Here is a 19715-nt window from a genome sequence, read left to right on the forward strand (position 1 = left end):
TACAAAATAAATAATCCTCAAAACATTCATACTATTGTGAACAGACACTTCCCAATTCTGAACAGATCCTATCCTGAGATGTAATGTGACTGATGGTAAGAGGCATGCATGATGCATTGAGTGTAAATACTGTTATGTAACATTCAGTCTCTGTTGTCCTTTAGCCATTTAATCAGTCAAACTTTACTTGGAAGTTAAACAACAGGAAACCTTCCTCTCCCTCTGTATTTGCAGGTGTGCATGTAACATATGGATGTGTGTGTGTTTGACCGAGTGTGTGTGCCTTGGCGGGTCGTAGCCCCCAGAGTGTGTGGACTAATGGTGTTTGTGTGAGACAGATTGAGTAATGTGGAGTCAGGCTCCATGATAAACTGAACCAAATGGATTTGGGCTGGACCTGAGCTTACGGGCCGGGACTCACGACATTCTTCTGCAGTGATGTAGATGTGACATGCTTGCAACAATCAAAGAAAAGAAAAGAGTTTATGAACATGCTGAAGTTATTTTTGTGTAATCAGGCCAAATTCTGCTTGATTTAGGGTGGCAGAGCCTGATTTGCCAGGAAGAGGGATTGACCCATGAGGATAAACGTATATGTGTCTGGTTTCATTTGGAGCTCATTTGGAGGACTATGGTGATGCAGGAGTTAATCATCATTTCCTTGTAGCAATATACAGTTCTCATGTCTAGAGAACTACGTAATGCAGCTTTCCTGCAGTTGTTTTTGATCTTAATATAATAATTCTAGCCCATACAATAAGCCGATAATTAATTTCATATTATGACCGATAACCGATAAAAATGCTGATAATCAAATTCTATAGTCTTTTGTCTACATAAATTAGCAATATAATGCTAAAAAAGTTTTAAATTAATTTAAAAATTTTAAAAAGTTATTTTCAATGCTACAAGTATCAAAACATTCTAATATACATTATAAAAAAGATATAAATGTTAAAATATGCAAACATTTTGTGAAAGTGTTTGTACAAATTGCATGAATGTTAAAGTAATTGTTAAATGATGGCAGAGATCATTCAGAAAGAAAAAATGGGAAATTAACATGAACAGTGAATATCCAATAACAGTCAGTAAGTTTAAAAATCTCTGATTCATGTAGATTCATACATTATCGGCTGATAACCAATATATCGGTAACATATTGGCATGCATATAGATACATGTATCCTTATATCCCAGTATCCATATGCTGTCCATGTCGTCATGCATTTTCAATATTGTATTTAATCCAAGACGTCAATAGCGACTGACAATTTTGGTGTGCATTGGGATTTGATCCAACTCCCTCTGGACCCGTCCCACTATCACGGCACTCACATTCCATCGTTCAAGCCCTCAAAGTCTCATTTCCTACCAGATTTGCTATCTGTCACACAATGCCAGTTCTGATTCGGTGCTGACAGTGATATCGTGACAGATCCAGGGAATGCATCTTTATAGGAAGCGCCACATCTGGTCTGCATCACTGATCTTCATAGGAGATTGTGGATATGAGCTAAGGCACAAATAGATCTGCTCATTGTTTCCGAATGAACTTTTGAAAATGAGAAGACATTTTGAAGAATGTTTTCACTATTGCAATGAAATTAGTGGAGTCCAAAGCAGCATTTAGTTTTGGACCCCATTGACTTTCATTGTATGGCAGGTTTCAGGCAGGTTTGGATCCACTTAAATGTAAGTAAATAATGACAAATAAAAAAAACAAACTTCTTTACGATTCAGTATGTATTACAAAACGATAAATAAACCACTCAAGCCTCTAATTGCAACATTGAAAACCCTGAAATCAGGAAACTTTGTGGCCCATTTGTGGGTTCAAAATCCATGTAAAGTTTTTCATGATATAGCAGCCGGCCCTGTGGCTGCATTGACAGAAGAAAGGGACAGGAAATGTCAGGCAATGAGGCCACACATACGGCATGTGAACCATCGTCACAGGGGGACAGAGAGAGAGAGAATTGTGAGAGTGCATAGGGAAAGTCAGGACTAAGAGGAGCGAGAAAAGAGGCAGAGAAAGAGGGTGGGAGAGCGAAGGGATGAAGTCATGACAAAGTTTTTAAGCTGAGCTTTGGGCCTCTTTAGCCGGCTGGAGTCTTCAGGGAGGGAAATGGAATATCCATTGTTATCCAGACACCACAAGGCCAACACTCCCTATCCTGTATCCCGTCAAACCCACCTCCCCACTATTTTCTGTGTCTTTCAGAAACATCACTTTTAAAGAAGGACAACTGTAATTGGATTTTAAAAAGTAGAAATTAACAACATATCGGTATCATATCAGTCAATATTAGAGCTATTTAAAAAAAAAAATTGACATTGGACGATATTGGAGATTCAAGCTTGTAGGGCTGTGTATTGGCAAGAATATGGCGATACGATACGTATCACGATACAGGGGTTGCGATACGATACTGTAAGCAAGGCGATATATTGGGATATTTCTTATTTTAGGAATAGGATATATATATTTTTTAGGAAAGCTGTCATTAAGAACACACCACCATATGCAAACCTTAGCAAAAAATAAATAAATAAAAATAGTTTAACCAGAACACACTGCAGAACACACTGGGATCTACATTTGCAATAATCAGTCCCTATAACATTCAACATTATTGAACCACTTTTTGTGCAGTATGAGTAAAGGGGAAAAAAATTCAAGTGCTTGCATGATTGTTTAGTTAAATGCATAAAATGTATTTTATAAAAAGATAAAAATATATATTTATAGACTCTACTTTAAAGTTTCACAGTTTAAGTTTACAATTGTGACATACAATGTCGTAACATTTGATCTGAACAAAAAATGACATCTGCTTAATATCAATGAAAAATAAAGTGCTTGCAGGATTCCTAAAGAAAACAAAACAATTGTAAAACCATCAAATAAATACAGATGTTAAACATTCTCAGAACTTTTTAACTTGGATTTCACAGGTTTTTCAGTTTGTATTTATGATCCGCGTGGAATCGCAGAGACCGCGACGCGAGCACCGCCCCAACAGCACAAAACGCCCCCAACACGAAAGAAAGTTGCAGCTGCGCGGCTCTACCGCCCGCCGTACCCCGCGCAAAGGTGAAAATTACCCCGTACCCCGCGCTAGTATTTCCTGTCACTGTTTAAGTTCAGAGATGAAGACTAGCGGTCGGGATATGAACTCAAAACGAAACAACTGCTATGAATCTTGTATGATTTATTTATTTTTTTTTTTTAAATATCGATTTTCCGTTTTGGAGAATCGATACAGTATCGCCAAACAAAATATCGCGATACGTGTATCGATATTTTCTTACACCCCTACAAGCTTGTTTAATCTTTTTATTAATGTATAACTTACTTTTGTCGTCATCTAAAACTCACCTAAAGTGAATCTTAAAAAAACACATCTAATAACATTGTAAAATGTAATCATTTGCCAATTTTAAAAATAAATATTCATGTTTCATTCATATTATAATTCACTTGTTGCATTAAAGTCTCTTAAAATATAAATATATATTTTTTTTAATAAAGGCATATTTCTTTTTTTAAACTGAGTTTATAATTGTTCATCAAAATGCCATAACTCAGTCTTCCAGTGATGTATGTCAGACTTCTCTAATCACTTATCCCACATAAACTCCACCTCCTTTTTTTATCATCGACTTCAAGCTTATATTTAACTCTTCCTCCATCCAATCAACAACCAGTGGATTGAACCAAGACCCAGTCCTACTTTTTCTTTTTAAATAACCCTACTTATGTCAAAGTTATTTCCATTATATTGCAACTTTAACCGATTTTAGTTTTTAATATTTTATTTAGTTAGACAAAAAAAGTATATAATTTAAATAATGACCATTTATCATTTATTGGCTGTGACATGAAAATATTTATCGACATTTTAGAACTTTTGCCTGTACAGTAATATCACACACACACACTTACTGACTTGTGTGCTTCCTTGAGTGACCCAAAACTAATTGCTGACTTGCCTGTTAACACATGCTTTACTTAGACACTTTTTGTATCCGGGCCTTTATTCACTCAAATCATAATCCTGCTTTTTGTCATAGTCTTAGTCTTTCTTCAAAAAGCCTGAAAGGATTCCTGAAACAAGCATCAAATGTGAGCATTTGTTACCCAATATTTTATTTCGTTATATTACACATCGGATTTCAGGGTCAGGACCCCTTTCACAGTTGAGGAAGCACCCCATATACTCAAGATATAGCAGCTGTAGAGAGATGTGGAGGTTATGAATTGCACCGGCTGTTGTTTTTATACAGCATTGTCATTTCCTCTGCAGCTGGAACAGGCGAGAGGCGAAAACAACACACAGTTTTTGGAAAACTAAACATTTACCCAGCATGAGTTTGGGTGCTCCTCTGTGCAGCATCACAGACAACAATGTCAGGATAGATGGACAATCTTCTGTCATCAAAGAACCAAATAGGTAGTTGTGCTTCAAGCTTGATACTTGAAGGTTGTGATTGTACAGACTAGATTTGTGGCATGTTCTACTGCCTTCCACAAACTGCGTCCTGGTGTACATCAAATTCATGTGATTATGCAGAATTCACAGGTTCATTTGTAAAGTGCGGTAGATAGATTAAATGATGCTATTTTTCTGAAGTCTGTTGTTTAGGGTGTTACTCAACATCAAGGTGTCTCTCAGAGCACTGTAGCCAAACTGATGATGGTGTTAAACTGTTAATAAGTAGGAAAAAAGGCTAAACAAACTGTTGGATGCCTTGAATTGGATGTTTCGCAGCCATACTATGAATTTTTGCTCTCTGGCTACATTTAAAGTGCATCATTTAAGCGGGGTTGTGTCATTCTGCATTAGATTTAGACTTGTTTTGTGCAAAATGAGTTGTAGTTAAGTAGCCTTGAAGGCAATGTCAATATATCCATAATTGCACCTAACAGGGATGGAACGATTACCGGTTTGACAATAAATCATGATAAAATTGCCCATGGTTAGTATTACCATTTCATTTTTTTAATTATCATTAAAACCGTATTCGATTGCCGCAATTTTAACAAGTCAAGATAAATAAATACTATCCAGCATAAAGCTTTTGCTTAAGTTTAAATTAAGCACACCACACAGAGTATTTTCGTTTTGTGTGAAAACATGGTGGAAAGCTGGAAGGTTTTAAGAGAGTGCGAAGGAAATTATACAAATGGGTATACTCAGCCTGTGTGTAGTTTTTGTCTGGCCAAAAAAAGGACCGAATTTGCATGCCCTGCTGTAAATTTGGACCCGTTGATGAAAAACAAGCTTATGTGGATTCTACACATTTAAAAATTTAAATACAGTATCTAGAATTACAGAGAAAACATAATTTATTAATCAGTTATCATTTTGATTTAACCCCTTTGTTTATTTAAAGGCTGACCATTTTATGAAACCTTTTCAAAGTTTTATTTGACATCTTGTACATGTTATTAGATAAACTGTTGTCAGTCCTGTTGTAATTTAAAATCCGAACATCATTGGTAATGTGATTGTTTTAGTGTTTATGCCAACAAGAGTCATTTTATTTGTTGTTTGTTGATTTTAAATATCAAACTTGAAGCGATTTATGTGTCAGTACTTTTTGAACATTTCCAGCACATTTTAACAATACCATGATAATATTGATATCCGTGATAATTTTGGTCACTATAATCATGAGAAATATTCATACCGTTACTAATACAAGTCATGACTTGACTTGATTTATATAGGACGTCCTATATATCAACTAATCAGTTATGAAAATGGCAGTTTTGTACAATTTTTTTGGACAACCAGTTAACCAGCCATTCAAAATTCCAATGTAAAGTACCCTCAGGCTCAAGAAGAGCTCTTGTATGTTGAAGTCATAAAAGAAGAACACCACTATAAAACTCAATATTAGTCTTCTGGACCACCCAGTGTCCAAGAGACCCCCAGTGAAGGAGCTCATGGAGACCATGTTTTGAGGCCAGACCTCATTGCAGGAGCCATCTGATAGACATTCTGTGAGTAAATAGCATCGTTTATGAAATAAACACAACAGTAGTGTGGCTTGGTTGGGATCCAGGCATCGGACAACCAAGTGGTCCTGAGTTCACTGTAATACTTTTTGGCTAAAAGTCTAGAATTGATTCAGACCTTCGTGGCATATGGACAATTCAAGGTAAAGTATTGCATTTTTGGTCCACTGATGGCATCAAATAGAATTGCAAAAGTGATGACTTTAAAAGTTTCAAACTCTTTTCAGACTGTTTTGGTTGAGCTGCCAAAAAAATCTACCTCAGTTTGCATCAGGATTCTCTGAATGAAGATTCTTAGTAGTCGCTGACTCTAGAGATTAATGGTGTAAATGCAATATATCTGTATTATGGACTTCCTTGCATTTTGGCAGGTGGAGAGCAGAGTTATGGAAGCTATTAACATTCTGTGGCAACATGTGGACACTTGTTTATTTTTCCATATGTGGGTGGGGCAGGGAGAGTATTTCATTGTCCGTCATTGGAGACAGAGATATGCTCTCTGAGGGGGCCTGGACCCCTCCGCCCTCTCCACTCTGCCGAACAAAGAGCAAAGACAAACGAGTGCTGGGAGTCAGTGAGGTGGAAAAAGAGAGGCATTAGTACTGGTTGGATGGGTGGAGGGATGGCAGCAGTGAGGAATAGAAAGAGATGGAGAGAGCGGCGGCAAAGAAAACAGAGGATAACAAGACTATGCAAGAATGTCCCAGTCCAATATTACCAAGAGGAACAGGAAGAAAAAAGAGAGGGAATTTAATAGCAACTCATCTAGCAAGTATACAATCAATATATGCTGTTTTATACTTGCCAGCAACTACACATTTTGCATTTAAGGTCTTTGCACACAGAGTCCAAAATTCTAGTCCGTAGTTAAAAAATAAATATGACCTCACATTGTGTCGATCACGTTTACACACTGCCTCTGAAACTTTCGTCCGTCATAAAAAAAATTTGGACCAGGATCGATTTTCTGCATTTTTGCATCGGTAGCAAGCATTTTGATAGGAAAGGATGACGAATACGAAACCCCCCCAAAAAACGATCTGAAATTACTAACTGAAATTCTGAAAATTTCAGACTCCGTTTGCAAGGACCTTTACTCTGGAGTCTGACGATATTAGTGTCAGCAGGTTGTTCTTGGGGAAAATTAGTTTGCAGGCTGTCCTTAAAAGATCTTTCCACTGACCATCACCAAACCTCTTTCTACCATAATGGACACACAGTGTAGTGTTTAATATCTCCTTATGTATGCTGTAAATCCATTTCAGGGACAGACAGAAAAAATGGAAAATGAGTCATCCACCAGTTCTGAGCTCACACAATCCATACACTGCTCAGGACTGAGAGAGAGAGAGAGATGATGCCTTAAACAGAGAAAGGGAGAGAGAAATAAAAGAGAAACTGAGATCATAGCGGGTGTATGAAAGTGATATTCTCCCCATTGGTCACTGCTGAGAAGTGAGACAGTCTGGAAGTTTTTATTGGTTTACCAGTGACCAGTAAATTCAGACACATGCTGCCTCAACTTTAAAGAATCTTGCTGTGCTCACACTCCTCGCGTCTAATATTGTCTCTTGATCTCAGGGTTTCTTTGTGGCAAAAACATTCATCCAGCCAGGTAGACCAGTAGCCTGTTTAGACAGTTACCTGTGTGTGAGAAAGGTGAAAAAAGGTGGGAAATGAAATTACATTCAAGAATGAGGTATTGATACTTGTGTGTGGAAGTACTGTGTACTTTGGGGACAAAATTGTGCATTGCAGCATCTGCAGTAAGCATGATCTCTCTATTTGTTCCTCTCTCACTTCATGAGTCCTTTGTGCGCATTGAAGCTCACATTCTGTGACACGTTGTCTTTTGACTCAAACTCAGCCTGAAATGGCCTGTTGAGAAGAGCTGGGTGATTTGGCTCGGTGTAGATTCAACATTCAAAAAACATTTCCCTAGCTGAGGATTATATTTCACTCTCTTGGCCTTTCAGGCATGTGGGATCCACACCCAGGGCCATTTATGAGGAGATATCTTCATGCTTGAGTTGGCATGGTCAAGGTGGGTGATTTGTGATGGGCAACTTTGCAAAGAGGAAACATTTTACAACCTGTCTGGATCACATCAGCACTATCACGGGTGTAAGGTATCAAAGGATTTTACAAACTGTGATTTATGCAGTTCAAAAAACTTTCCTTACCTTTTTTTAGGGTCACATCCTTACTTTGTTCTTTAAAACTTTGTTACTAAAAATGACTTGCCTGTGTTGCATCACGTGTACATGTTTACAATTAGCTGCAGGGAGAGACCTTGTCAGTACCAGTCAGTACCTTCCTCCCCGAATGGTCTACACTCATTCATTACTTCTTCACTCCATGGAGTGTGGAAGGAAACAGCTGGAAGGAGTGACCTTTCGTCTTAAATCCAGGAGGGATACAACTCATATGACTGAGCGCAACCTACTCCATTTAAAAGGCGCTGACATGCCCCCTCAGACCAGCTCAACAACCCTGATTGTGACAGCTGTGTCCATTGGTGGTCCATTGTCAAGGCTCTTCCTGAGGAGCAAATTTTCCATACTTGTGGGCAGGGTTGCTGGTAAAATTTACAGTGTCCGGGATAAAGTTTTTAGAAGTTGGCTTGCTTGTCTACAGTCCCAATGAGTAGGCGATATCATAGAGGACCTTAAAAAGACTCCCCTTATCCTGGACAATATTCCAGATCCTAATGAGATGCCCTGTTTGTGGGAATCGGTATGACTCACGTTTATTTTACGTAGGAAATAATTGTTTGGACTTGAATGTTGTTAAACTTGACAGCAATTGTTTTCCTTAATGTTCTAGAATTCTGGACTGGAATTCAATTTTAGAGTTTAGGATTTACTGTTGGTTCTGAGTATTACTCATGCTTCAGTCTCTTTGCATGTCATCCCAGTAGACAGTGCGGACTCTGGCTGGATGCCTGCTACCCTTCAGGATCCCTTTGTCTGTCAGGAAGTTTGGCTCCTTGCTTTCTGTCTCTTTAGTTCTCTTGATCTGCCTCGTCCCAACTGCGGAGACCCATCACCACTCAGACATTAATGACCAATTGCACAAGAAATAGAATGTGTTTTTGTCCCTACTCCATTTAGTTGTGATTTTCTCCTTCCAAGGTTTTGCAGCAAATCTAGTGACAGATCCTGTATTCCCTTGAATGGACAAAGCAACTCCCACAAACTCTTATATCTGTTTGGGAAGAGCTAGACTTGAACAGTGTTACTTGCTGAATGGTGTGTCTGCAGGAGGTGGTGCTTTATAAATGGATTTGGCAGGGGAAGTGATGGCTCCCGCTGCTGGGTGAATGGACATCTATGGGTCTCTATCTTGGCCTTTACTGCTAGTTCAGCTTGGAGCTGACCTTCTGCTCACTTCACAGGGGCTCCGGAATTTTCCAAACCCCTGCCGATGGGTGTTTTAGCATTGATACACAGCGGGGCATCCACAGTTCTCTCAGAGAAATGGAGAAATAACCACCTCGGTGGGGACTTGATTCACTTCCTCCAGCTGAACTGTCTGCTATTACAAACATGCCAGATTGGAACAGAGCCTTGCAGAATAGCTCATTGATAATTAATACATTATCATCAAAGCCAATATTCAACCACAGTTTCCTTTCATCCCAAAGAGATCAATTCCGACCTTGAATATTGAGAAACACTGTTTGGATTTTCCTAGATTTCCCTATGAATTAATTTGCTTTTTATGCAACTTGCAGCCATATTCTCCGGTCCCTACTCGTCCTAAACTTTGAGTTATACCTCTTGCCTATTGCATTGGGATTTCCTGCCCTAAATGATTGCAGGATCTTGACTTTGCTTGAGAGCCACTTCATTTTTTACCATTTTACTAGAACAACCTTTAGACAACAAATCCAGTCTTCAATCCATCCCAAGAGACTCTACCTTGCATTAATAGGCCAGAACCTAAGCAATGCAGGAAACCATTGTTGCACCTACAAACATTGCTGATTGCCTGCATCTAGACTTGCTTGTAGCTTGACTATCCAAAACAAGCCCAGAAAGAACTGAGATCAAAGTGTTAACAGGCCTTTCAGAAGGCTTTCTTGCCTTTCAGATGAGACCCCCTGAATAAAACAAGTTTTTTTTTTCCTTCAGCTGGGGGGAATTCCTGAGCATGACATGACAACCGCGTAGGAGAAAGTTCTGCGTGATTCCTTCATTCAGTCAATGTGCTTTGAAAACACAAAAAGACCCAGAGGAAAGAAAGCTCGTAACTCCCCTCCGTAACCTTTCATTCTACAAATTACTCTTTCATCTAGTGGCTGAAATGGTCAAAGTTCAAGTTCATGACCTAGCATGTATTTGTTCTCGCCTTTGGGACGCCTATGAAAATCTTCACCTCTAGCTGGTTACTCGTAGCAGGTGGCTGATAATAACGTCATAATCTAGCGAAGGGCTCGACGTGAGGTCTCATACAAAGAACGAAGACGGAAGATCATCCCATATAATTGCACGTTTGCTCCATTACTTATTAAAGCTTTTGTACACATGGTTTATGTTATCGTGTGTTTGAGATGTTTTCTATATATGAGTCCCTTGAAGATGGTAAAGAGAACCATATGTGAAGTTTGAAGGAAGGGAAGGAGGGGACTTACCCAGGTTGATTGCTCTCTTAGGGCACAAGGTGGGGCCACAACATACATCTCCACTGTTTGTGTTTGTCTCCCTGGAAACCTCTGATAGTTGGAGTGGACAGCAGATGTTTTTAAGTGTGTGAGTGGAGGAGTGGTCATACAAAACTTGTGAGAAAGTCTTTTGGCTCATGGGGTAATACATCATTGTCTCTCTCTCTCTCTCACTCACACACACACACACACACACACACTGTGTTTATTTTTCCTAACTGCGCAATACCCTTCCAGGAAACCCTTCCTTCATCCATGCAAGCTTTGATTGTTTCTGTTCAATATTGTTCAATGACAAGTCAAGTCAATGCAAATCTACTGTCACAAGACTTGGTTAAGGCCAGGAGTTCAGCTTCATCTCATGAACTTGCAGTAATCATCTCTCTCATAATCAACCCCACAATGGACATGGTGTGACTGTGAAATTAAATTTTTTAGATTGCAACAATCGCATCTGCAGATATGAATGAGTCTATTGTTCCCTTTGTCTCTCTAATATTCATTCTTTTTTTATTTACTCATTCCTGTGCCAGAAATGTTGAAATGGCTCCACAGGGACAGTGAGATGGTTATTATGCTGTGCTAAAGGTCGCTTGTTGCCATTCCCTTCGTTTCTGAGTTCACAAAGTAAAGTTTTAAGATCAGATCAGGTTATACTGATATCAGATAAGTAACATGAGAGCTGAGACTTGGAGTTGGTAATGGGATTTTGTACAAAATTTACAGATTCCATTTCTGATCCCATTTGATGTGTGCTGTTCCTTAATAGTTCTGTTAAAGGGTTACTCCACCCCAAAATGAACATTTTGTCAATCACTTACCTCCATGTCGTTCCAAACCTGTAAAAGCTTTGTTCGTCTTCGGAACACAATTTAAGATATTTTGGATGAAAACCAGGAGGCTTGTAACTGTCCCATTGACTGCCAAGTAATTAACACTGTCAAGTCCCAGAAAAGTATGAAAGACATCGCCAAAATAGTTAATCTGCCATCAGTGGTTCAACCGTAACATTATAAAGTGTTGAGAATACTTTATTCAACAATTCATCTCCTCCGCATCAGCTTAGCACCATTTTCGAGGAGACGGATTGTTGAATAAAGTCGTTATTTCTATTTTCTTTGCGTACAAAAAAGTATTTTAATGTTGGAGTGCAGTAACCCTTTAATAATTATCTTGGTAATTTTGATAAAGAACAAACGGAAAAAGATAGGACAGCAGTTATTTCCTTGAGAATCCTGTTATAACTTTAGAAATAAATTGTATTGTAAATTATTGGAGGGTTTACATTGTGACCGCCACTAATTTTAGTTTAGTGATTCGGTTCCTTTAAAGGCATGATTTATTACGAACAGGTTTGGCTGTCAATGTGATATCCTCCATCAGGATCTAATCTGTGCCTCTGAAATGACTCTGTCCCGAGGGGCTTGAACTTGTGTGGTCATGACATGGAGTCACAGTAGTGCCATGTGATACATAGCAGCACACAAACATCCTCTTTATCAGCTTATTTATCAGCGTCATCACAAAATGAGGCCTTACATGGATGAATGGTTTCTGGATAGTTCTTTTGGGAAAGGATGTTTTCAATGGATCAGTTATATGGTGATTATTTTGGTGTTTGTTTGGTTAGGGCAGTCAGTGGTTCTCAAACTGTGATCCATCTGATAATCTGTGAAAGACTTGGTCTGTGAGTTGGTTGATTGATAAATAATATAATTCAAATTGACTAACTCATAATTAACTGATTGTGTTGAGATGAATTTTATTATAAAGTGTTTGTTTTACTTCAGTAGCGTGTGCATCAGTGTACATAAGTGTTCAGTCTATCTTTAATTTCAGTGAAATAAGAACAAAGCAGCAGTCTAGCACAATGAAGTCGTGATTTAGCAAAATGATATAGGTGCCAATAGCATCACATGTTGTATTGTGAACTGTTGCCAATTCTATTATTCAAAATTACAGCTTGTCGTCTTTTTTTCCAGCTTTCGTGATCAAAAGAGCAACTTGTCTCTCTTTGTCATCAGCCATTACATAATCCCTAAACATGAATGAGCGAGCGAGCTAACAGGTTATTCGTGTGAAATTAATGCTGGCACTACTTTATTCGGAAAAGGCTTTGATCCACATTGAGAATAATAGGATACCAAGAATAGCTAATTAAACACAGGTCTGTAGCAAGATGAGAATGTACTGGGTTTTCAGTATAAGGTTATTCAAGGAGAAGATTTAGCTTTCTTATACTGCTTCTTTGCCACTTATCTATTGTGTTGTTTTGTTTGTTTTAATTTAGTTTAGCAAGTTTTCGTAAATGTGGATGAGGGAGGGGGCTTTATATTGTAAACTTTAAAGTATGACAGCATTGTACATCAGACTCTTATTTCAAAAGTGCAAGGAAAATCCTGTTTTCCATTATGTTCTCTTTAAAGTCTTCCTTGCATCCTGCGATGCTCTGGCTTGGATTGAATTAAAACAATCTGAAATCGGCTCAAAACAGTTCAAGGTAAAATATTTCCCTTGAGGATTCTCTAGATAAAGCATACAAGCACGGAGAGTTCATAGCTTTATAGTATTTGTCAAGCTGCATCCGCTGTTATTGGAAAAATTGGTGCACCTAGTAGGAAATTTCACCTTTTACTCTCTGACCAGGTCAGATTTTGGACGAAATATGAAGGTAATGTCACTTATTCAGCCTACGATTTTAATATCTAGGCTTATCTGTGATTGAAGTTGATATGGTTGCGCATTCAGAAGAGTTTTTTTTTTTGTGCATCTCCGTTGTAATTATTACCAGTTATCTGTTTAGAATCTGAAAAATGACAACATACAGTGATACAGCAGAGATTGTTTGTCTACTGTGTGCTTGTTTCCAAGATGGTTGCTCCCTAAGTTACGCTTCCTACACTTGGGGAATGTGTTGACGGCTGTCAGGTGAGGCTGCCCTCCTGGAGCTGCAGTGCTACAGGCGGATCTTAGCACATGCTTGTACATCAGCCATGAACTTTACTGTCTGGCTGACAGACAAACACGAAAATATGATACTGATACGCAAGAATACCAATACAGTCATCAAAGCAGCAGTCTTAATGTAAATATGATTTCAGACACACTATTGACAGTCAGACTATTAAAGACTCACAAAAAAAGTGTTTTTACAAAAGATGCATCCACTTGTCTTGGTTCGAAAGGGGCCTAGTGGTCAACTGGGTTCTGATAGCTTGAGATTAGGACGATTGTTAGCAGATAGAATATAGTTTAATAATTGAAAATTCATCTGACACAAGAATCGCTGAAATGAACTCTTTCCCTGCCATTGACGGACTTTTCTGGCTTTATGCGTTCTTACCGTTATATACAGTAGAACGTGATATTATTTTCTGAAAGAGTAAAGGTCTCTGCACAGAGTCTGACATTTTCGTATGCGTTTTCGTATTCGTTATCCTAAAAATTCGTCAATTAATTAATCCGTTGCGAATAAATTGGCAAAACAGTAGCCTACTAAATGGAGTCTTCAAGCATTGGGGATGATTTTCTTGTCCTCTCGCTTCTTAAATTAAAAAGAAAGGCAATATTGGGTCCATCTAATCCTGAGATATAGAGAGGACGGAGAGTTCCCCCTCCTTTTTAAGGAGCAGCGGGATTATCACGGGCGATTCAAAGTTTACTTAAGGATGTCAGTTTGATGCTTTGCTAGTGATACTATAGCCACATATTAAAAAGAAGACCACCAATTTCTGTGAACTTGGTGCAATCCATCAATGTTTTGATCATAGATTGAACATAGATTATGTCTGGACGTAGTTTTTGACAATGTGATTTTCTCAGTTTTTTGACAACTTTTACACCAAAATAATGGTTAATGGAAAACACAGGATTTTACTTTTAATGTGCCTTCATGTCTAGACCATAAAGTTTGCATTTGCCCATCTATTGTCACTACTCCAGAGCTAGTTTACCTAATGAATTCATTTCTATCCCTCACTACCTGAGACGACAGTCTCTTTTAGAGACTGTTTGTGTGCGTTCATGATCTTCTGAAATGCTTGAGATCACCAATTTAATGAGTTTGTCTCAGTTCCAAGTTTACGTGCAGGTTCAGTAAGAGTGTCATTTAAATGTGCGTGTTTGTGTGGAAGTTTTTTGACATACACTGTCCGCATTGTTCAGAAGTCAGGGGAGGTAGTCTCTGGCCACAATGATTCTGCCCTTCCCTGAGAGACCACACAAAAAGAGCCGCACTATGACGAAACATTAGAAATGATGGCCTGATTTGATATCACAACAATGTGTGTGTAAAGCCACAACTGTGGGCTATATTTTAGAGTTTTTATCAGAGCAAACAATAGGTTTCACACTGAATGCAAACACTTGATAAGCACTGATGATCCACAGAAGAGCCGTATGAAAGGGCAAGTATTATCAAATCCAGTTTGAACCAAGTGTAAAAACAATGTGCAAGACCTGGATGTCTGTAAGTGAAGGGGAAAGTGGTCTGCGATGAGGTCTTGTGTTTGCATTCCAACATTTTTGCATCACGTAAAGCACTCGTACAGTGAGATACCGGTGGGAAACATGGAGCAGAACCATCGGAGAGGGAGTAAACAGTGATGGCGTGTGTTTGCATAAGACCACAGGGAAGTACGCACACACATCTGCACCTGTTCTGTTGGTATTGCTCAAGTCAAATAGTAGGCAGAGGGAATTGTGGGAAAGGGAGTGATAACAGGGCATAGCCTCTATAAAAGTGAGGCTTTATTTCAGGCCAAACCACGAGACAAAGATTTTCCGATCGCTTTTGCCGGCTCGCAGGAATTCCTGCATGTCCTCTGGCTGTCAATCTGATTGACTGTCCTCCCACTGGACTTTTGTGAACTGTCTCATGGAAACCATTGATTAGGTTTGTCTCTTTTTCTCTTCATATTGGTTCACTTTAATTAGTGATCATATCCAAATGCTGCCATTAAATTGCATAGAATTTGCACGTTTTCTGATATCCTGGATTGAATTCATGTCTGTTTGGTCTGTTTTACTGTACTGTTGGATGTCTGTGTACACAACAATCATGATCCTTACTTCCCTGATTTCATCTGAGATAAGGTGTGTGTGTCTTATGTTTATCTGTGTGTTTACGTTGACAGGAAGAGGTTTACATGAGAGAGATTTATGAGTGTGATATCAGTGTGGGACATGTCTGTCTGCTCTTTTGATACCCATTTATAAAAGTACCAAAAAAAATGCTAAAATAACGACTGTAATAAAATACAGTATTTGTGGTTTTACATGTTTCTTGACGAAATATAAAAAGGCATGGTACACAGCGAATATACTATGCCTGCAGATGCAAAGTAGGCTATGCTAACCTTGACCTCGTGTTCTAGTCAGGAATTGTGTTATAGATGTTAAACACTGACACATTCAAACAAACGGACTAGAAGAATATGTAGTTTATCAGAGAGTGAGTGTGAGATATAAAGTGTTTCCAACCCTCTGGATGCCGAGTTGTGGGGAACTTTACTTGTGCTGGATGCTTTTAGAGGCCAGTTATGAAATTTGATTCTCTGTTGTAGCGGGTTTTTAAATTGTTTTATATTCAAAACACTACTAGCTGATTCATACTACTGTATCATTACATAATTTAATTTTGTTTGTTATACAAAGGCACATTTTAGGTAATTGTCTTACAGTAGAAGTGTATGGGGCAAGACATTGCACCAGAATATCTTTGAATAATTTTCAAAATCATAGCCATAAGAGTGAAACATTAAACACGTTAACAGGATCCTAGTGTGATTTTAAAATTGCTTGCTCATTTTAAAGAAATAAATGTATGGGGCAAGACGTTAAACCAGAGTACCTGTGAAAATACATTTTCAAAACTATACCTATAAGACATCAAACGTGAGACTAGAGTGATCGCTTACTAACTGAGTAAAATTACATCCAGAATTTATGACCGTACTTCTGTTAGGATCATGTAAACACAATAGGAATGTTGATCTTACGCGCCAGAGAAACAAGTGCGCAGCCATCTTTAGATTTTTGTCTTTGAGCTTCTGTTTTTGTGGTAGCTCTGTATACATCACTGTTGAAGTGGATTTACGAATTGTAGAGTTAGCAATTTTTGGATGTCATAACAAATGTCAGTAGACCGCGAAGATTTTTAAATGAGCAGTTCATTCATAAATACATAAGGTCTTACCTTCATGCTGTGGGAATCCAATCCGGAAAACAAAAGACAATGAGTGCAGTGCTGAAAAGGGGCGGAGCTATATAAGGTATGCAAGGTTGCTAAATGAATAGAGAATTTGAAGCTACGTCACGCCGTGTTGCATGCTGGGGCGCCGCCGCCATACTGGTAGGATCACACTCTTAATATTAATCGCGATTAATCGTTGCCCAACACTATTTTTAAGATGACTCTGATTGGATTTGTCTGAAAGAAGAAAGTCGTAAACACCTAGGATGCTTTGAGGGTGAGTAAAACATTGGCTAATTTTCATTTTTGGGTGAACTAGCCCTTTAAGTTAAATATTTACATTGTTCATTGTATTGTTTGCAGGAAAGATAAGATATGTTATCGCTTCGCATGATAATTCGATTTTTCACTTAAGTTTTGCAGAATTTCGTTTACAATGTTGATCTGATTACTAGACTTTGCTAATTTTACATGCTTTTACAAACTCACAAGTCTAAATCGTTTCCTGATAATCCACAGCATGTTACAGATGCTGTCGATTGTATTGAACCCAAAACATTGATTGAATGCATTGGAACACAATTTGCCAGTATTTTGTATTGGCACAATTTTTTCCAAGGTTGTTTTGAATCACAACTGTGTTCTTCTAATCTGTGCGCTGACTGCTCGTGTAATTCAGGTACAGTGTGGATTTGTGTCATACAGTCGTTTATATATATATCATTCACACACACCGAGTATGGTAAACACTGACCTTTAATTCTTCTAGCTAGGACACGAGTGGGCGGGGCATAGTGGACATCCTGCGTTCCGATTGGTCGATCGCATTTATGCGCTCAGAGAAGGGGCGGATTAGTTGGGTCACGTGACCGCTTCAATTTCTCTCACTCCTGAAGCAGATCCTAACAAACACACACTCCACATCCGAAAATCCCCCTTTTACGAGGGAAGAGCAGTGTCGCTGAGTGAGAGCTGCGTTTTGCGCTTTACTGAGTGGAATTGGGGTCTGTTTTTGTCGTGTTTAATCTTTTGAGGTAATCTGGGATACTTGAGGCGGGAATGAGAGAGATGCGCTCGGGCGCTCACTGGACTTTCACTCTGTGAGGAGCAAACAGGTGAGTTTAACGCCTTAAAATTCTGGATAAACACTCCGTTTTGTTTTCTGGGTTATGTTTTAACGACGAACTGTAGTTTAGAGTCAAGATTTGTGGTTAAGCAGGTCACACAATACCGTTGGATGCAATTTCAACAGCGTTGAGCAGCTTCAAAAGAGGCTCTTTTTCTTCAACCGACACTTTTTTTGTCATTTAAACGCGTTTTGTCGCATCCCCTGTGAGTTTACAACGTAACGTTAATGTTACTGTGGGGTTTTTCGCTTACCTTGTCGTTCTTTTCTATTCTGGGTGCGAGACTGAAATCTGAGTCCCAAAATCTTTCGCGCCCTATTTATAGAGCTGCTAAAGATAAGAGGAGAAATAGCAGTGCATCCTAAAGATGAGGGGGTGTGGGAGGATGCAGAGTGCACTCTACAGTACTTTAGGACTCACTTATAAATATGTGCGACCACAAAACCAGTCATAAGTGTCATTTATTTTTAAATTGACATTTATAACGTTACATCTACTTAAGACTGGTTTTGTAGTCAAGGGTAACACATATGAAAGTCGTAACATTCGTTAAATCCGTTTGTTTGTTTTTAATCCGAATTGGTTGTCGGTTCGTGTGTTAAAAGTGCAAAGGTCAGCCGGAAACGCTGTGATTGGTGAGTAGTGGTTGTAATGGCTCATTTGATGGTGATTATTGCTGTCTGAAATGGGATTCCTGTCACCCTGCATCTAAACTGTGTGAGAGAAAGCAGGGTTTACACAAAGAGCCATTGACTGTAGGGCACACTGAATCTTGTGACTCGTACTGCTGGTGTCCCTGTAGTGCATTTCATTGTCTTGTGTGGCTATTGTATTACTAGTGTCCTTTCTGTTATTGCAAGCCTGTCTATGCAAGAGAAATCCTGCACAAGCACTTCATTATTGCCTGTATTCAGAGACCGAACAGCTGTTGTAGTGAGGATTAAGGATCCTCCCAGTTTCTTTCCTCACATTTCCCACACTTTTTCCTTTTTTCCCCCCTCTCATACACCCAGACAGTTTGAAACAATCAATAACGCGTCACACGTCAACATACAGCTTTACATGAAGCAGTCGATAAGATGAAATTGACAGTTCGTGTTATATAATTTCATGTATGGGACATCTGCCGCCTGTCCCAGTAACGTTAGAGTCATATCCTGATTCATATTTTTTTAACAGATGGTGGGAAGTTTTAAATGGTTAGCTGATGCAAAAATGATATTGTCAGACGTAGCATAAAAGACTGCATTACTGCTCAAAAGTTTGTGGTCGGTAAGATATTTTTTTTGTTTTTGAACAAAGTGCTCACCAGGGCTGCTTTTATTTGCTCAAAAAATACAGTAAAAGCTGTAATATTATTGTAAATCAAGATTGTTTTCTGTTTGAATGTATTTTAAAATACAATTTATTCTTGCGTTGCAAAGCTGAGTTTTCAGCATCATTACTTAATTCTTTTTTGTCACATGATCCTTCAGAAATCCTAATAATAAGATGATTTGCTGCTCAAAAAATGTCCTATTATTATCAGTGTTGAAAATAGTTGTGCTGCTTAGCTAATATTTTTATGGAAACTTTTTTTTTTTTTTTTTTTTTCAGGATTCTTCTATTTACAGCATTTATTTTGAAATAGAAATACATTATAAATGTCTTTACTGTCACTTTTGATTAATTTAATGCATCCTTGCTGAATAGAAGTGCTAT

At 38.5% G+C, this 19715-nt stretch overlaps 1 protein-coding gene across 5 annotated transcripts in view; it reads left to right on the top strand.

The window, feature by feature from the left end:
* The window catches only part of LOC306875528 (gamma-adducin-like), an 86108-nt gene that overhangs the window by 36353 nt on the left and 30040 nt on the right, over positions 1-19715 (top strand). Inside the window, exon 1 of one of the 5 annotated variants that reach the window (XM_079426166.1) lies at positions 17742-18002. The exons of 3 other annotated variants lie outside the window; for them this stretch is intronic. The gene's annotated coding sequence lies outside the window, so the exon portion shown is untranslated. Of the gene's footprint in view, positions 1-17741; positions 18003-19715 lie in introns of those variants that run through there. One more of the 5 variants, XM_079426168.1, reaches the window with a different exon arrangement.

Source organism: Barbus barbus, assembly GCF_936440315.1.
Source record: "Barbus barbus genome assembly, chromosome: 9".
NCBI classification, from domain to species: Eukaryota; Metazoa; Chordata; class Actinopteri; order Cypriniformes; family Cyprinidae; genus Barbus; species Barbus barbus.